Source organism: Pseudophryne corroboree, chromosome 2 (genome assembly GCF_028390025.1).
Source record: "Pseudophryne corroboree isolate aPseCor3 chromosome 2, aPseCor3.hap2, whole genome shotgun sequence".
Classification (NCBI taxonomy): domain Eukaryota; kingdom Metazoa; phylum Chordata; class Amphibia; order Anura; family Myobatrachidae; genus Pseudophryne; species Pseudophryne corroboree.
In genome coordinates this window covers 167,779,647-167,795,425 of record NC_086445.1, presented here as the reverse complement: position 1 = coordinate 167,795,425, position 15,779 = coordinate 167,779,647, and the positions used below count along the sequence as shown (strand labels likewise).

At 43.5% G+C, this 15,779-nt stretch overlaps 2 pseudogenes; both read right to left on the bottom strand.

The window, feature by feature from the left end:
• Positions 1-9,996: 9,996 nt before the first annotated feature.
• Positions 9,997-10,114, bottom strand: LOC135051793 (5S ribosomal RNA; annotated as a pseudogene).
• A 170-nt stretch (positions 10,115-10,284) lies between these two features.
• Positions 10,285-10,402, bottom strand: LOC135051712 (5S ribosomal RNA; annotated as a pseudogene).
• Positions 10,403-15,779: the final 5,377 nt, after the last annotated feature.

Sequence of the window (15,779 nt, the reverse complement as noted above, 5' to 3'; positions counted from 1 at the left end):
ACCACCTACCCGTGGTTTTTTTTTCTTTCTTCTTTATACATACTACATCTCATTATCATCCAGTCTATATTAGCAGCAGACACAGTACAGTACGGTAGTCCACGGCTGTAGCTACCTCTGTGTCGGCACTCGGCAGTCCATCCATAATTGTATACCACCTACCCGTGGTTTTTTTTTTTCTTCTTTATACATACTACATCTCATTATCATCCAGTCTATATTAGCAGCAGACACAGTACAGTACGGTAGTCCACGGCTGTAGCTACCTCTGTGTCTGCACTCGGCAGTCCATCCATAATTGTATACCACCTACCCGTGGTTTTTTTTTTCTTTCTTCTTTATACATACTACATCTCATTATCATCCAGTCTATATTAGCAGCAGACACAGTACAGTACGGTAGTCCACGGCTGTAGCTACCTCTGTGTCGGCACTCGGCAGTCCATCCATAATTGTATACCACCTACCCGTGGTTTTTTTCTTCTTCTTTATACATACTACATCTCATTATCATCCAGTCTATATTAGCAGCAGACACAGTACAGTACGGTAGTCCACGGCTGTAGCTACCTCTGTGTCGGCACTCGGCAGTCCATCCATAATTGTATACCACCTACCCGTGGTTTTTTTTTCTTTCTTCTTTATACATACTACATCTCATTATCATCCAGTCTATATTAGCAGCAGACACAGTACAGTACGGTAGTCCACGGCTGTAGCTACCTCTGTGTCGGCACTCGGCAGTCCATCCATAATTGTATACCACCTACCCGTGGTTTTTTTTTTCTTCTTTATACATACTACATCTCATTATCATCCAGTCTATATTAGCAGCAGACACAGTACAGTACGGTAGTCCACGGCTGTAGCTACCTCTGTGTCGGCACTCGGCAGTCCATCCATAATTGTATACTAGTATCCATCCATCTCCATTGTTTACCTGAGGTGCCTTTTAGTTGTGCCTATTAAAATATGGAGAACAAAAATGTTGAGGTTCCAAAATTAGGGAAAGATCAAGATCCACTTCCACCTCGTGCTGAAGCTGCTGCCACTAGTCATGGCCGAGACGATGAAATGCCAGCAACGTCGTCTGCCAAGGCCGATGCCCAATGTCATAGTACAGAGCATGTCAAATCCAAAACACCAAATATCAGTAAAAAAAGGACTCCAAAACCTAAAATAAAATTGTCGGAGGAGAAGCGTAAACTTGCCAATATGCCATTTACCACACGGAGTGGCAAGGAACGGCTGAGGCCCTGGCCTATGTTCATGGCTAGTGGTTCAGCTTCACATGAGGATGGAAGCACTCAGCCTCTCGCTAGAAAAATGAAAAGACTCAAGCTGGAAAAAGCACAGCAAAGAACTGTGCGTTCTTCGAAATCCCAAATCCACAAGGAGAGTCCAATTGTGTCGGTTGCGATGCCTGACCTTCCCAACACTGGACGTGAAGAGCATGCGCCTTCCACCATTTGCACGCCCCCTGCAAGTGCTGGAAGGAGCACCCGCAGTCCAGTTCCTGATAGTCAGATTGAAGATGTCAGTGTTGAAGTACACCAGGATGAGGAGGATATGGGTGTTGCTGGCGCTGGGGAGGAAATTGACCAGGAGGATTCTGATGGTGAGGTGGTTTGTTTAAGTCAGGCACCCGGGGAGACACCTGTTGTCTGTCGGAGGAATATGGCCGTTGACATGCCTGGTGAAAATACCAAAAAAATCAGCTCTTCGGTGTGGAAGTATTTCACCAGAAATGCGGACAACATTTGTCAAGCCGTGTGTTCCCTTTGTCAAGCTGTAATAAGTAGGGGTAAGGACGTTAACCACCTCGGAACATCCTCCCTTATACGTCACCTGCAGCGCATTCATAATAAGTCAGTGACAAGTTCAAAAACTTTGGCCGACAGCGGAAGCAGTCCACTGACCAGTAAATCCCTTCCTCTTGTAACCAAGCTCACGCAAACCACCCCACCAACTCCCTCAGTGTCAATTTCCTCCTTCCCCAGGAATGCCAATAGTCCTGCAGGCCATGTCACTGGCAATTCTGATGATTCCTCTCCTGCCTGGGATTCCTCCGATGCATCCTTGCGTGTAACGCCTACTGCTGCTGGCGCTGCTGTTGTTGCTGCTGGGAGTCGATGGTCATCCCAGAGGGGAAGTCGTAAGCCCACTTGTACTACTTCCAGTAAGCAATTGACTGTTCAACAGTCCTTTGCGAGGAAGATGAAATATCACAGCAGTCATCCTGCTGCAAAGTGGATAACTGAGGCCTTGACAACTATGTTGGTGTTAGACGTGCGTCCGGTATCCGCCGTTAGTTCACAGGGAACTAGACAATTTATTGAGGCAGTGTGCCCCCGTTACCAAATACCATCTAGGTTCCACTTCTCTAGGCAGGCGATACCGAGAATGTACACGGACGTCAGAAAAAGACTCACCAGTGTCCTAAAAAATGCAGTTGTACCCAATGTCCACTTAACCACGGACATGTGGACAAGTGGAGCAGGGCAGGGTCAGGACTATATGACTGTGACAGCCCACTGGGTAGATGTATGGACTCCCGCCGCAAGAACAGCAGCGGCGGCACCAGTAGCAGCATCTCGCAAACGCCAACTCTTTCCTAGGCAGGCTACGCTTTGTATCACCGCTTTCCAGAATACGCACACAGCTGAAAACCTCTTACGGCAACTGAGGAAGATCATCGCGGAATGGCTTACCCCAATTGGACTCTCCTGGGGATTTGTGGCATCGGACAACGCCAACAATATTGTGTGTGCATTAAATATGGGCAAATTCCAGCACGTCCCATGTTTTGCACATACCTTGAATTTGGTGGTGCAGAATTTTTTAAAAAACGACAGGGGCGTGCAAGAGATGCTGTCGGTGGCCAGAAGAATTGCGGGACACTTTCGGCGTACAGGCACCACGTACAGAAGACTGGAGCACCACCAAAAACTACTGAACCTGCCCTGCCATCATCTGAAGCAAGAAGTGGTAACGAGGTGGAATTCAACCCTCTATATGCTTCAGAGGTTGGAGGAGCAGCAAAAGGCCATTCAAGCCTATACAATTGAGCACGATATAGGAGGTGGAATGCACCTGTCTCAAGCGCAGTGGAGAATGATTTCAACGTTGTGCAAGGTTCTGATGCCCTTTGAACTTGCCACACGTGAAGTCAGTTCAGACACTGCCAGCCTGAGTCAGGTCATCAGGCTTTTGCAGAAGAAGCTGGAGACATTGAAGGAGGAGCTAACACGGAGCGATTCCGCTAGGCATGTGGGACTTGTGGATGGAGCCCTTAATTCGCTTAACAAGGATTCACGGGTGGTCAATCTGTTGAAATCAGAGCACTACATTTTGGCCACCATGCTCGATCCTAGATTTAAAGCCTACCTTGGATCTCTCTTTCCGGCAGACACAAGTCTGCTGGGGTTGAAAGACCTGCTGGTGAGAAAATTGTCAAGTCAAGCGGAACGCGACCTGTCAACATCTCCTCCTTCACATTCTCCCGCAACTGGGGGTGCGAGGAAAAGGCTCAGAATTCCGAGCCCACCCGCTGGCGGTGATGCAGGGCAGTCTGGAGCGACTGCTGATGCTGACATCTGGTCCGGACTGAAGGACCTGACAACGATTACGGACATGTCGTCTACTGTCACTGCATATGATTCTCTCAACATTGAAAGAATGGTGGAGGATTATATGAGTGACCGCATCCAAGTAGGCACGTCACACAGTCCGTACTTATACTGGCAGGAAAAAGAGGCAATTTGGAGGCCCTTGCACAAACTGGCTTTATTCTACCTAAGTTGCCCTCCCACAAGTGTGTACTCCGAAAGAGTGTTTAGTGCCGCCGCTCACCTTGTCAGCAATCGGCGTACGAGGTTACATCCAGAAAATGTGGAGAAGATGATGTTCATTAAAATGAATTATAATCAATTCCTCCGCGGAGACATTGACCAGCAGCAATTGCCTCCACAAAGTACACAGGGAGCTGAGATGGTGAATTCCAGTGGGGACGAATTGATAATCTGTGAGGAGGGGGATGTACACGGTGATATATCGGAGGATGATGATGAGGTGGACATCTTGCCTCTGTAGAGCCAGTTTGTGCAAGGAGAGATTAATTGCTTCTTTTTTGGGGGGGGTCCAAACCAACCCGTCATATCAGTCACAGTCGTGTGGCAGACCCTGTCACTGAAATGATGGGTTGGTTAAAGTGTGCATGTCCTGTTTTGTTTATACAACATAAGGGTGGGTGGGAGGGCCCAAGGACAATTCCATCTTGCACCTCTTTTTTTCTTTTCTTTTTCTTTGCGTCATGTGCTGTTTGGGGAGGGTTTTTTGGAAGGGCCATCCTGCGTGACACTGCAGTGCCACTCCTAGATGGGCCCGGTGTTTGTGTCGGCCACTAGGGTCGCTTATCTTACTCACACAGTCAGCTACCTCATTGCGCCTCTTTTTTTCTTTGCGTCATGTGCTGTTTGGGGAGGGTTTTTTGGAAGGGACATCCTGCGTGACACTGCAGTGCCACTCCTAGATGGGCCCGGTGTTTGTGTCGGCCACTAGGGTCGCTTATCTTACTCACACAGTCAGCTACCTCATTGCGCCTCTTTTTTTCTTTGCGTCATGTGCTGTTTGGGGAGGGTTTTTTGGAAGGGACATCCTGCGTGACACTGCAGTGCCACTCCTAGATGGGCCCGGTGTTTGTGTCGGCCACTAGGGTCGCTTATCTTACTCACACAGCTACCTCATTGCGCCTCTTTTTTTCTTTGCGTCATGTGCTGTTTGGGGAAGGTTTTTTGGAAGGGACATCCTGCGTGACACTGCAGTGCCACTCCTAGATGGGCCCGGTGTTTGTGTCGGCCACTAGGGTCGCTTATCTTACTCACACAGCGACCTCGGTGCAAATTTTAGGACTAAAAATAATATTGTGAGGTGTGAGGTATTCAGAATAGACTGAAAATGAGTGGAAATTATGGTTTTTGAGGTTAATAATACTTTGGGATCAAAATGACCCCCAAATTCTATGATTTAAGCTGTTTTTTAGGGTTTTTTGAAAAAAACACCCGAATCCAAAACACACCCGAATCCGACAAAAAAAATTCGGTGAGGTTTTGCCAAAACGCGGTCGAACCCAAAACACGGCCGCGGAACCGAACCCAAAACCAAAACACAAAACCCGAAAAATTTCCGGCGCTCATCTCTAATAGCAACTGCCACTGTTTGATTATTTTAAAGAGCCAGTGTGGTAATAATATAAATAGAGCTACATCTCAGATACATTACTGCAACTCCTGTATCATTAATAAGTACATAATACAGTATAAGCGATAGTACCAAACACTGCAATAGGCTGCAAATCTTTTCATTTAGACACCTTCTCTCCCTCTTGGGGGTCCACGATCCCCCTGGACGGAGAATAGATAGCGTGGCGCGTGTAGCGTGGCGAGTGCAGCAAGCCCGCAAGGGGCTTATTTGCGCTCGCCCAGCTGTCAGTATGCCGGCAGTCGGGATTCTGGCGCCAGTATGCTGGCCGTCGGGATTCTGGCTGCCGGCATACCATAGTACACCCCACAGGGGTACAGGGGAAACCACCGGTGGGCCCTAATGCCTGGGGGCCCACCCCCTCCTCTAGGGATCAGGTTCCAGACTGTACTGTTACTAATCTAGTACATTATCATGCATGCACAACAGTATTTACTGTATATATTTTTTTAGGGGACCAACAATTGCAAAATGGTTAGGCAAACCAATGTGGCAGCTGGGCACACCCCTTTAGAGACTGGCCACACCCTTAAACATGGGCCCCTACCACTGTGTTCCCCCGGTGGGCCCTACATGCCCCAGTCCGACACTGTTCTTATAGCCTCCTCTGCGATTTGCTGGCAGATGGTCGATGATCATATATCTCACACTGGCCAATGAATGACCACGTTCCACAAAGTGTTTAGCCACTGGTTGCTATCTCCACTGGATATAGTAACATAGTAACATAGTAATTGAGGTTGAAAAGAGGCAAAATGCCCATCGTGTTCACCATCGTGTTCAACCAGTATTCTGTATCAAGTTGAGTTGATTTTACTGTACCTGCTGAAGAATGTTTTTATGACTAGTTAACAACTATAGTCATGTTACACCCAGATTAACAACGTCAATATTTTAAATGTTGTAACCTTGGATATCCTTTTCAATCAGAAATTCATCCAATCCTTTTTTAAATGCATTTACAGAGTCCACCATTACCACTTTCTCTGGAAAGGAATTCCAAATCCTGATTGCCCTAACAGTAAAAAACCCTTTCCTCTGTTGTGTACGGATTTTTTTTTCCTCCAGCCTCAACGAGTGCCCACGTGTCCTAAACAGAATTCCTTTAATAAATAATTCTTCTGATAACTCTTTGTAGTGCCCCTTTACATATTTGATGACATTAATGTCTCCTCTTAGACGCCTCTTTTCCAGTGTGTTCATATTCAACTTAGTAAGCCTTTCCTCATAATCCAGTCCCTCTAGCCCTTTAATCGATTTAGTAGCTCGCCTTTGAACCCTTTCGAGTTCCCCAATGTCTTTTTTATACAGTGGTGCACAAAACTGAACACAATATTCCAGGTGCGGACGTACCAATGATTTGTACAATGGCAGAATTACATCCTTGTCCCTTGTCTCAATTCCCCGTTTTATGCACGCTAGCACCTTACTTGCCTTCTTTACTGCGCTTTGATATTGTATACAGTTATTAAGCTTATTATCAAATGAGTACCCCCAAATCTTTTTCCAAAACTGTTCCTAGACTTTCCCCTTTTAATATGTAGGATGCAAGTTTGTTTTTAGTCCCGAAATGCGTAATTTTGCATTTTTCTATAATGAACCTCATTCCCCATTTAGACGCCCAGATTTCAAGTTTAGATAAATCATTCTGCAGAGACTCCACATCTATTTCTGAATTAATTATCATACACAGTTTAGTATCATCTGCAAAGATTGAAACTGTGCTTTCCAGGCCTATTTCTAAGTCATTGATAAATATGTTGAACAGTAGTGGCCCGAGCACGGACCCCTGTGGTATTCCGCTGACTACCGGCGTCCAGAGTGAAGACTTTCTGTTGACCACTACTCGCTGTACCCTGTTGTCCAGCCAGTTACTTATCCATGTACAAACAGTTTTTACTAGGCCAAGCTCCTTTAATTTAATGATTAGTCTCCTGTGAGGCACTGTATCGAAGGCTGTTGCAAATCTAAGTAGACCACATCCACTGCTTTGCCTTGGTCAAGATTGTCGCTCACTTCCTCGTAGAAGTTAACTAAGTTAGTTTGACATGATCTGTCCCCAAAAACCCATGCTGGTTCTTGCTAATAATCTTAGTAGTCTGCAGATACTCCTGTATGCTATCGCCTTAACTGGACATATTGTTTTTCCCACATAGTAGTATGGGCATCGTATGATGTAAATAACATAGGCAGTTGTTCAGGTTACTGAATGCTTGATAGTGATGTATTTACCACTATGTGGGTGTCGGAAAGCTTTCCCTATATCAATGTGGCAACAGGTCGAGCATTGGGCCTAATTCAGAGTTGATCGCAGCAGCAAATTTGTTAGCAACTGGGCAAAACCATGGGGGTCATTCAGAACTGATCGCTCGCTACCTATTTTTTTCAGCGCTGTGATCAGTTAGTCGCCGCCTATAAGGGAGTGTATTTTTGCTTTGCAAGTGTGCGAACGCATGTGCAGCCGAGCACTACAAAAAAGTTTTGTGCAGTTTCTGAGTTGCCCAGAACTTACTCAGCCGCTGCGATCACTTCAGCCTGTCAGGTCCAGGAACTGACGTCAGACACCCTCCCTACAAACGCTTGGACACGCCTGCGTTTTTCCAAACACTCCCAGAAAATAGTCAGTTGGCACCCATAAATGCCCTCTTCCTGTCAATCTCCTTGCGATCAGCTGTGCGAATGGATTCTTTGTAAAATCCATCGCAACGATCTGCTTTGCACCCGTATGACGCGCCTGCGCATTGCGGTGCGTACGCATGTGTAGTCTTGACCTGATTGCAGCGCAGCGAAAAATCTAGTATGCGATCAGGTATGAATCACCCCCCATGTGCACTGCAGGGGAGGCAGATATAACATGTGCACAGAGAGTTAGATTTGGGTGGTGTGTGTTCAAACTGAAATCTAAATTGCAGTGTAAAAATAAAGCAGCCAGTATTTACCCTGCACAGAAACAAAATAACCCACCCAAATCTAACTCTCTCTGGAAATGTTATATCTGCCACACCTGCAGTGCACATCGGGGGTCATTCCGAGTTGTTCGCTCGTTGCCGATTTTCGCAACGGAGCGATTAAGGCGAAAATGCGCATGCGCATGGTACGCAGTCGCATGCACTAAGTATTTTAGCACAAAACTTAGTAGATTTACTCACGTCTGAACGAAGAATTTTCATCGTTTAAGTGATCGGAGTGTGACTGACAGGAAGTAGGTGTTTCTGGGCGGAAACTGACCGTTTTCTGGGTGTGTGCGGAAAAACGCAGGCGTGCCAGGATAAAACGCGGGAGTGTCTGGAGAAATGGGGGAGTGGCTGGCCGAACGCAGGGCGTGTTTGTGACGTCAAACCAGGAATGAAACGGGCTGAGCTGATCGCAGTGTAGGAGTAAGTCTCGAGCTACTCAGAAACTGCTAAGAATTTTCTATTCGCAATTCTGCTAATCTTTCGTTCGCTATTCTGCTATGCTAAGATACACTCCCAGAGGGCGGCGGCCTAGCGAGTGCAATGTTGCTAAAATCAGCTAGCGAGCGAACAACTCGGAATGAGGGCCAATATCAGGGACAGAGTTTCCAAAGACTGTTAACCTGTACACAGTAAGTATCACAAGCTTACCTTCTTCTACGCAGTTCTTACTCCTTTTTCTCAGTAGTTCAGTGCATGGTGGGAAGAAGATAATAAAAATATCGTTAGTACAGTAGTAGGATTCGTATGTTCGCAACATGTCACAGCAATGCCTAACAAACCTAACAAAGTGTTTCTGTAAATCTGACGTTTCAGATACAGCCTACAGTACAGTACAGTATACTGTAGATGTCTGGAATTGAGTACTGTCAGGCAGGGCATTATTCACGTTATGCTACACAGTAATACCATGGGCGTCTGTAGAGAGGAGGGGACCTGTGTGCAGACTCTATGTTTGGGCCCCCTCCTCTCTCGTAGCTGTCACCACTGCTGCTAGCACTCTGAGAGCCAGAGTCTACAGCGCATGAAAAATGGCCGCTGCGCCATTTTTTCAAAGTCCTACGCACGTGCTGTAGACTCTGGCACTGTGGCACAGTAAGTTATTTTGTGTGGAACCGCAATAGTCGAACAATTATTATAAATGCTGAGATAATTAAATAATAAAATAATGAAATACCAATATGCAAACAGTTGAACAGTTAACAAATAATTCTTAAACTGTTATTGATTGGCGGTGCTCCCAGGAATTTTGTAGGTGAACTACAATTTGTAAAGAAAGGAGAAAAAGACAAAAAACCCTTTTGTTGGGAGCACTCTTTTGTTATATGTGAAGTGGTATGTGTAGCGAGAAATATTAAAACTTAACCTTTAATAAATCCTTGAATAAAAAAACTTTTTTGGTCAAAAAATTGAGACTCGTGTCAGATGTTATCTGTGTATAAAAAATCTTATTTGACCTTTTTAACAAATGAGGTATAAGATAAATGAATAGGTGAAAATATCAAAGAGGTGGTAGAGGATACCGAATGGTTTCTTAAAGTCCCAGGTATCCAGGAAATCACTGTGCATGCCTAAATTATGGATATCTTTGGTAGGAGATATAGGCAGAACTTCTAAGGTTTATAACAAGGAAATCAAGATGTAATAATAATGGAGCTGTAGGGTAGTTAAACTTCCCTTGGTGGCGGTGGGGGGGGGGGGGGGAAGAAAGGGAAAGGAGGAAGAGGAAGGGAAGGGGGGTTTGGAAGGGAAAGGGAGGGTTGAGGGGTATTGGATGGAGAGTGGCCCACTGTACCCGGTATTCTCAGGAAGTTACCCGTCCTGATACTGACCAGGCCATGCCTGCTTAGCTTCCGAGATCGGACAAGATCGGGCGTATTCAGGGTAGTATGACAGTGGGCCAATGATGGAGGAGAAGAGAGGAAAACAGGGAGAAGAAAAGGAAAGGAGGAGACCACCACTAGTTCTGTACTTTAATAGGTCAGTGCCATGTTAGTCTGAAATAGTTTTTCCAAGTAAGAGAGTGTGTGGAAATTATTCTGAGTTATAGACAGCTCTTTTCCTTAAAAATGGCCCACTGCACTTGGTATTCTCAGGAGGTTTCCCTTCCTAGTACTGACCAGGCCATATCTGCTTAGCTTCCGAGATCGGACAAGATCGGGCGTATTCAGGGTAGTATGGCCGTGGGCCGTTAGTGAAGGAAAAAGATAAGTCACACTCTGCTTACTGTACTCTGCATAGATCACGACCAAAAATAGTACGAAAGATATTTCCAGAGAAGAGTGTGTGGTGAGTAAGTAGAAATAGAAAAGGGAGAGAAAATCATATAATGGAGAGGTGTTAAATATATATATCTCAAAAATTGGGAAGATAAATGATCATGGGAGACTCTACACACCGCTCAAATGATTACTAAGTGATAGTATAGAGAAAGTACTTTCAAAAAATGATGTTATATATATATATATATATATATATATATATATATAACAGATTCAGTGCACACAGGTATATTAAGAGCTCAGGGCTGGCTCACACTGAATTGTAAAGCACACAATCAATGAAAACACTGGAGAATGTGCACTATTATTTGCACCATAAGTAAAAGAGCAAAACAAAAGAAGCATTAAAGAATGTGCACTGCTGTTTGTTCCATGAATAAAGGAACAGAAATAATGAGTCAAAAAATATATATAGGTTTTAGAGCTCAAGGCTGGCTCGCAAGACAATTACTTGAACCTTATGACCCCCTGTTAGGGACTAACATAGCATTAGAAAATATTTAGAGAGATGAATCACATAGTATAGATTTAGAGCTCAGGGCTGGCTCTCAGAGAGATTGCTTAAACCTTAGGAACTGACATAGGAATATCTTACAATCAAATGCTAAAGTTAGTAGAAAACATGCAGTAGAGAAATAAATTATAGTAAATAGCAAAATAGCATGTCGATAAATGATGTCCATAGGGGCATGGGCGGGGAGATGGTACAGTCAGTAAGTACTTTGTACAGTAATCCTGTAGCTGTATATTGCCACTGCAGGAGTATATTGTTTGTGGGGGAGAGAAAATAAGTCTGGTATTGGAGATCCAAAATTATACTTAACGCGACCACGCTGTGTGCGGCCAGTGTAGACCAGACATCCCCCAGGCGTGCACCCGCTAACAGTGAGAGACGCGGCCGCCCGCTTCCAGACTGGGCGTTGCCTCGGTGACGTCACGAAGGACGCCGCTCAACGTACGTTTCACCTAGGTTGGCTTGGTCACGAGAGCCTCTCTCTGTTGCTCTCCTGTGACCAGGCTATGAGTACCAAATTAACCAATAGTAGTCGTTGAAGAGATGATAGATGGCAGGATTGACCAATAAGATCCTTGTACTGAATGAATGTTTCGGCCATGATGGACAAGGGAAGGATAGATAGGTAGAGATGGGGAGAGACTGGCATAGAGAGAAATATAAAGAGAAATATGGAAAATATAAAAATGCATGTATTAATATGATATCGATATCGAGGGTGCTTAGCAGATAGAAAGGACTATTAAATGATGGGCAGATAGAAAATAGGAGGGAGGCTTAATTAAACGGGTCGAAGCTGGGATGATTGCTGCGGTCATAATAGAAAGGGAGGAAATGGATAAAAACTGTATATGTGGATTAAAGAGATAATCTGGTTAGTGGGAATGAATGAAAGAGGGAAATGTGGAATAGGGTGTGTATTTGTGATAAAATGTAATAATAAGTAATAAAATTAATAGAAGTGTAGATAAGATAGATAAGGAATTAAGGGGATGTGTGGAAAATAGAAAAAATATAAATATAAAAATATAAAAATATAATAAAAATAAATAAATAGATAGAAAAAATAATAATAATAAAAATATATATGAAAAAATATAATTAGAAAAAAATGATTAATGAAGGAATTGCAATATAGGGGGGGAAAGCAAGGTGCCTGGAGGGTGTGGAATAATGAAAAATGTACATATTAGCGTGTAGTGTGATGGAATTGTATGAAGAGGGTTGTGTAAATAGGGACAATGGATGTGTATGTGTGAAAAAAAAGGGGGGCTAGTGAATGGTGGGGTGTGTGTAGTGTGGATGTGATGGGGATGTGAGCAATAAGTGTAAGTGTGGTGCAGAAAGGAAATGGTGGGAAAGAAGCTTGGGTGGGGGAGAACGGGGAGGGGAAAGGAGAAGGAGGGAGGGAAAAGGTGAACATTATGTGATAATGTGATAAAATATGAAAAAGGTATAAAAAAAGGTATAAAAATATGAAGTGAAAAACATGGTGAGTGGTGAGGGTGGGGATGAACAGAGGTGGGGTTGAGTTGGTTGGAAACAAGGGGAGGGGGGAAGGAGGAGTGAAGGAGGAGGGTAAGATTAGTGGGATTGGGGTAGATTTTCAGATCTAACACTTAAGTAAGCAGGAAAATACTGTAATTGATATTTTCGTTCAAGCCGTTAGGCATGAGAGTGTCCAGTTTAAAAATCCATTCTGATTCCTTCTTCTGAAGTGTCACATTATAGTCTCCTCCTCTCAGGCCCATTCTAATGTGTTCCAGGCCTGAAATGTTCATGTCCTCTACTCAGCTGTCGTGGAATCTTAGAAAATGTCTGGCAACTGTGGTGAGCTTCTTGAACTGAGCTGAATCGGATTTGGCGTTCCTTATTGTACTCATATGTTCAAGTGCCCTAACTTTAAGCATGCGAGATGTCATGCCCACATACCTTAGGTTGCACGTGCACGTGATGCAGTAAATGACATTTTCCATCCTACAATTGAAAAAATCCTTTATTGTAATCCGTTAATTGTATCTGTCTGTTACTTCTGTTAGGTTTGTGATATGAGGGCACAGTTTACAATTGCCACACGGATGACTGCCTTTGAGAGGTCTTGGCTTTTGGGGGTATGAAAAGTAACTTCTTACAAATTTGTCTTTTAGGTTTGGTGACCTTCTCCAGCTCATTTTGATGTTCTGGCCTATATGGTCCGAGAGATCATCATCCATTTTTAAGATATGCCAGTGTGTTTGTAAAATCTTTCTGGCATCTTTCCAATTTGGCACAGTCTCTAGTGCTCAGTTTGATAGCAGAGACAGTCACAGCTACAGGAGAGGAGGGTGCCCACACACAGTCAGCGATATCCTCATTGATAAATGAGCACAATGTACTGTATTTGCTTATCCCTTCTATTTTGGGTATACAGTATCTGAATGAGCCTAATAAGAAGTACAGTATACTGTTAGATGCAGTATGATCCTGCCTGTTCCAGGTGACACATTCACCCAATGTGACTGCATTCTGCCATGCAATCTTGGGTGATAATACAATATTTAATACACCAATGCATTTCATTGTGTTCCAGGACTAATGACATCCAAACAATGATATGAATTCAAACAAAATACAGTATTTAAAGAAGGGGACATTTGTGGGTAGTAACTGGCCATTTTCTGAGGAAAAATAAAGGCCTTCCCAAACATTTTCTGGGCGAGTGTGTAACATCAGAGCCGGCCTGATCAGCTTGTTTGTATCACATTGTAGGAATGGATTGCAGTAAGTCTTTTGAAAGGAGAAGTCATCTATTGTTCAGAAATTCAGTATCTGCATATGGATGTGTATTCTGGGCAAATTGGATTAACTCTTTTGGAGTGAAAGGAGACATCATCTATTGTTTAGAAATACAGTATGTTTGACTGGGGGGAGGGTTGCCATGCAATCTGTTATAAATGGCATGTAGAGTACTGGTTGAGTCTCCCTTATCCAAAATGTTTGTGACCAGAGGTACTGTATATTGGATATGGGATTTTTCCATATTTTAGAATAATTGCATACCATTAAGAGATATCATGGTGATGGGACCTAAATCTAAGCACAGAATGTATTTACTGTATGTTTATGTTACATACAGTATACACCTTATACACACAGCCTGAAGGTAATTTTAGCCAATATTTTTTTTATAACTTTGTGCATTAAACAAAGTGAGTGTACAGTACATTCACACAATTCATTTATGTTTCATACAGTATACACCTTATACTGTCAGGCAGGGGCAAAAGTAGAACTTTGAGGGCACCATAGCAAAACCTTCAAAGTCCACCCTGCTGGTGTAAATATCAAATCCCATTCAGGAGAGAGAGGAACAAGAAAGAGAAGGGGCAGGGGGAGAAAGAGAGAGGGTTTCATGTAAAAAAAAAAAAAAAAAAGAGTCAAGAGCGAGAGAGATGGCAGGGCCGAAACTAGACCTTTCAGCACCCGGGACAATGAAGCATTTTGGTGCCCCCCCCCCCCCCCCCCCCCTCCTCTCATTACACAAAAAATTATCATGTTATCAAATATTTAGAAAGGGGATACTGATAAATATGGAAACCATCTTTGTTCATAGACTCCATATTGCTAAGCTGTTTATAATTGTTTATCAGATCAGAGTTGATATAGGAAAGAACTGCAAGGCATTGCACTTTGAGTAAACTATATTGAAACCTTCTTATGATCTATTTTTATTACTTTTCTGAGTAAAATATAAATGTCAGCAGCTAGACATATGGGCTTCACAGGTGTCCAGTAGTTTGCGGTAAGAGAGGTGTGAAAACATAACTAGACATAGCATGTCTCACATTTAGCAAAATTCCCCTAACTAACCCATTTAATAGCACATACAGTATAAAATAATATAGGCGTTGGCAAATATATTACGTATAAGATAGGAGTTTTACTAACCAATAGGATTAAGCTTTGTGTAAGGAAATTACGACACTGTATGCAAATATGTATTCCTTTATAATGTGCTGTTTCCAGGAAATAAAACCTGCTTCTGCATCTGCTTCTGTTTCTGTTATTTCCTACTTCACTTTATTTAACTGATAACTGGCTGCAGCCATGAATGAACCTGATGCTGACCGATTGAGTGTGTGCTTGAGCTTGGATCAGCGAGGGGTGCCCTGTCCTGGGGTTACCTTTATCAATATGGAGGTTCCACCGAGATCCTCATCACCTGTTGAGCAACGGACGGCTGGGTGGATAGTTTCTGGACTGAGACTCACAAAAACCATGCGCATGGTACGTAGAGATATTTTATCTCCAGACTATCATTCCTTTAACTATCCATCTGTTCAGTTGTCAGACAGGGATCGGGGATTGTGCACAACGAAAATTGGGTGGGAGGGCGGGAAGGCAAACTAAAAGAGACCCCTAATGCCCTATGCATCCCCTATATATACTGATCCCTCCCCTACCTATAACTGGCTGTATCCTGTCATGCCATTTTGGTCCATACCCATCACAGGAGGTTTAACTCTCTCCATTCCCATGTCTGTCATTCTGTTCTCCTAAACCTCCTAATGGCTGATGTGTGCCTCCATTCTAACAGTAAAAACATCCTATACCCTTATACTAAGAATAAAGACACGGAGACTTGAATTTGGCAGAAAATTGTTAGCTGTTTATTGTAACCCTAACTACTAGAAAAACCTGTAAAAGAAAATATTTAATTAGCATATAATATTAACCGAATATGATGGCAGAAAAAAGAACGGCTAAAAACCCACTGAAGATAACCTCAAA